This window comes from Pipra filicauda, unplaced genomic scaffold (assembly GCF_003945595.2).
Source record: "Pipra filicauda isolate LSUMZ 115617 unplaced genomic scaffold, ASM394559v2 scaffold91_size2508729_pilon, whole genome shotgun sequence".
Taxonomy (NCBI): Eukaryota; Metazoa; Chordata; class Aves; order Passeriformes; family Pipridae; genus Pipra; species Pipra filicauda.
The window spans coordinates 2,281,789-2,286,484 of NW_024105109.1; positions in this window are offsets into that span (position 1 = coordinate 2,281,789).

A 4,696-nucleotide genomic window follows, 5' to 3' on the forward strand; every position below is an offset into this window, starting at 1 on the left:
CTGTTGCAGATAAGACACAAGAAAGTGCTTTGTACACTTGGAGCACAGTGGCAGGTGTTTGTTAGGTGCCACATACCATGGAAAATGTAGACAGAATGCAGTGAGTGGCAGTGACTGGCATTTTGCAGTAAGTGCCATAAAAAAGGGATGAATAATTTGAGTTCACTGAGCCTAAAGATAAAGGCGATAGCCAGGTATAGGAGCAGGCACGGTAACAGTCTTCTTGGTGGCGTCTTAAAGAAGAAAAAAAAAATTTGCATGATTTGCAGCAAAGAAGACGAAAATCAGACGTGAAAGGGAAGTGGCAAGTGTCGTCATCAGGGGAGGCTGCAGACTTTCCTTTTCTGGTGACTCAGAAGAACATATTACACAAATGTCTCTCGGGGATAGTATAGGTATAATGATCCTGATTCCACCAAAAGCATAAACTGGATGAGCTTTTTCCTTTTTCTTTTACAATTCTTGCTCTCCCTGTCCTTCGTTAAGCTGCCTTATTCTCTGCTTCTGACTGTCCTGCCTTTCCTGCCAAATTAGCCAGACATTAATGCTAACCCAGTTCTTTCTGGCAGGATGCTGTAACCGTAGCCTCTGAAAACACTGGTATGAATTTGGGCAAGCAAATGATGTGTACACCTTGAAAGCTTCTCTGCTGGGAACAGTGCAAATGTTATAAGCTGATAAGGACAGCTCTGTGAAGTGAGTAATGTTGCTGTTTAAGAACCTGTGGTGTCTCCAGAAAATTGTCCTTCCCTGAACTCTCAGAAATGAAGTGCTGCAGACTTCCCCCTTTACATCTGTCTACAGTGCAGCAGTGCAGCATGGTTGTCTTTTCCTTACCCTGATCTGAAGGTGCTCCTGAGCTCAAATAAGCCAGCTCTGATTTTAGAGGTTCAGGACTACAAGTAAACCTAGGCAACAGCAGAGAAGACCTCACTGTGTTCCTGAAGCATGGCCCAGCATGCAGCAACTTCTTCCTTAGTGCAGTATATTGTGGGTCTGTGGGTCTGTGGTCTGTCTGAGAAAAATGCCTAGTTTTATTAATCCTTCTGAACTGTGACTCTCTGCTCTTGGTTCAAGTGTGCCAGCGTGCCTTGTGCCTCCAACTGACATGGTGTTTGCCCTGGACTTTCACTCACAAGTTACACCTCAAATATTTGAAATAATGAGAGAAATGATAACTGTAATAGTCAATGTCATCAAAATCAAAGACACTAACTTCCTTGCAGGAGCTAGTCATTGTTGTCTCCTAGGCTCTGGCTGTCCACAGGCTGGTCTGCTTCTAGAGTCCTGCAGCAGGAATAAATACCTCAGAGGTCATAAAAATCTGAATTATCAGAGATCCTCAAGTGGACATAATATTGGCAATGCACTGAGGCCATTGCCAGAAACTATTTCCAGTAAATGATGTAAGGTTCTAACGGAAGAAAGAGCTGCATATTTCAGCCAGATACCACCAAAAATATTGTATTAAACACTGCAGTCCTGAAGCACAGCAAATTGGACATTTTTGCTGGCATTTTTGCTTTTAATGATATTCCCAGCAATGAGAAAGCATTTGAAGTAGTAAATTTGCTTACTTTGCTTGGTTTGGTTTGTTTGGGGTGTTCTTTTGTGTTTGGGGGGTTTTTTGTTTGTTTGTTTGTTTGTTTGTTTTTGTGTTGGGCAGTGTTGTTTTTTGGTCATTTTTTAAAGTCAATTAAAAAACCTACACAGGCTAAGAAAGAGGTAGAAGAAGACAGCTTGACGGTTTAACAAAGCAATGTGGAAGAAGGAAGGGAGAGATTACTAACAGAACTGCAGGTTTCTGTTCAGAATTTGGTTTATGGCATTACAAGGATCAAAACTCTTGAATCTGGAAATTGGTAGTTAAGAAAACTTAAGGTGCCTCAGGAATCTGATAGAAAATAGCCTGAATTTGCCTGCCTCATTATAGTTAGTTGAGGCCATCACTTGATAGCAAAGTTTTTATTTGTACCAAAAAAAAAATCATGGTTTTCTCAGTACGTCCTTTCATACTTGCCTTCCTCTCTCGTTCCCTCTCTACACCTGCTCAATTCTGAGGTATGTAAGTGGGTTACCAAGAGTGTTTATCAGGTTTTTTGCAAGCTATGCCTTTAACAACTTCCTGCCAATTCTTAGAGGGTTGTGTAAACCCGTGTCCTCTGACTACCTCTCATAATTTGGATTACTCCCTTGAATTGCTGGCTGTGCCGAGTCCTGCAGGGATTCATGGCTTCTCACTGGATGAGTGTATTTCTGACTTTTCCTATACTTGTTTCTCTTTCAACCTTGAGCTCTTCCCCCAGGGAGTAATTCCATGTTACTGCTTTTTATTCCATTTGCTATCCCTGTATCCATGCTATCAGTGTAAGCTCCTGTGAAAGGCTGTCTTAACATGTGATGAGAATGCTGTATTTTAAGATATAATTTATAAACTTTGGGGACCATAGGAGATGTGACTAGGTAAACATGGAGTTGACCTAAAGATGAAATGGGTGCATAGTGTTGTGGGATTTGGATCAGAATTTGTTAGGTAAAAAAATTGTATACAATAAATCCCCAAATATATGACTCATGGAGGTTACCAAATAGGGTTGAAACTGAGCAGAATACTGTATTAGAATATGTATTTCCACACAGTATTTTTCTGCAAAGACATGCAAAAATAGTTTTCTCTGAAAAAACTGAACTGTTCCAAGCTCCTCTCAGCTGTGGTAGCTCTAGGACATAATCTCAAGCTGCACCAGCGGAGGCTCATGTTGGACGCTGGGAGGAATTTTTTCACGGAAGGGGTGATTAAACATTGGAAGGGACTGCCCAGAGAGGTGGTGGAGTCACCATCCCTGAAGGTGTTTAAGGAAAGACTGGACATGGCACTTACTGCTGTAGTCTGGTTGACAGTGTGGTCATTATTCAAAGGTTGGACTTGATATCTCAGAGGTCTTTTAGAACCTAATTGATTCTGTGATTCTAATAGCACTCCTACCGAAATTCAATTACACCAGGTATTCAAATCAACCATGTCTACATTCACCTAAAATATATTTTTAAAAACCCCTTTATATTTGATCTAGATACTATTAACAGACTGCCATCTCTTAAACAAAAATGCTTCTGAACTCTTCATAAAAACTAAAAGTAATCAAAAGTCTATAAAGGCATATTATAATGTCACAGAAAGAGGAACTACTGAAACTGTAACTTCTGTGCTGCTTGGCAATACTAACATTTCTCAAGGCTGGTCCAAAAGCCCATTTCCCTACAAGTGGTCCCACTGAAGCCCAACAAGATGTCTTGTAAGAATGGACATCATTATTTTTTCTCCCATAAAATTACTACATACAGGCAAAAGACACGCAGACATACAATTTACTGATAATGATGTTTCATTGCTTACCCTGGTTTATGACCTTTTAATGATCACTAGAAATTATTTTAACATTGTAGAGATAAGGTTATATTGCGAATTCTTTTTTAATACTACACCCACCATTCAAGAGTTCTGTTTTTCGGCATCAGTGGATTACAATACCTGAAAATGAAACCCAATATGTTTCTTTCATCAAACTATTTTGTCAATGGGCAAAACCATTAACCGACCAATACAGCCAAAGAGGTGATTCCTTTCACCAGGTGTAGAAAGACCTGTTTAGAACTACACAGCAAATGGATACAGCAGTAGAACAAGCTTGAATTACCCCCCTTTTCCTTGCTAATCTGCAATAGAAGTGTATTGAAAAGACATACCTTATTCCTGAATTCATAAGAGGACAGTTATCAGCTCCTCTACACAAGCAAATAAAAAACTTTGTTCAGCTTAACAGAGAGCAGAAATAATAAGGTCTGCAAAGAAATGTCACAGTGTTCTTGAGTTCGCTTCCTCTTTTGAACATGTTACACTTGGGGCAATGTCTACCTGCTACACTAAATTATCCAAGTAATGTGCACTCTAACGAAAAGCAGGTAGAGTTTTTTCCAGTGAATTCTGAGACTCTTCTTAAACAAGTCATTATTTCATGTGTCGTCTCTTCAAAGAACCCAGTTCACAAGTTAAGAATATCCCTTGCTTCCATCAGACACTCTATAGAGAAGTAGTCTTCCATTTTTTTCCAGCTACGCAAAAGAAACTTGTCAAATTAATGATGTTTGCTGTCAGTGACCTTCTGAGTTCACCCATGGAGAGGAGGTGAATCACCTGTTTCAGAGGGAAAAGTAGAATCTGGAACAGCAGCTAAGAAATAAGTTAGTAAAACTTAAGAGAGGGAGAGTGAAAAGAATCTAGAAATCTGAAAAACTGGATCAGACAGTGTAAGAGTGGTAAGAAAGTTTACTGCCCCTGTCTGACCTCCAGAACTGCCTCTCATTTGAACATTGCACAATGACAAAATAGTTCCTGGTGAAAGCTTGTGCTTTGGCTATTTTTGATATCCATACTGAATGACGGAGAACACCATCCTGGTAGTGCTACTTTAGGTTCCCAGGACAGCAGAGCTTAGCATTAGACTCAAGATTAAAGCAAGGTGGATACAAGGCACAGCTGAGGATCAAGGACATAATTGTCAAAGGACAGCTGAGGATCTGACAGAAGGTTAAGCTGATCTCAAATGACAATTAACAGCCCAATGGCTCTGACAGCTGAGACTATGGAATCACTGCAGAGGAACCACAGATGTAAAGAAATGCGAGTACCAAGGAG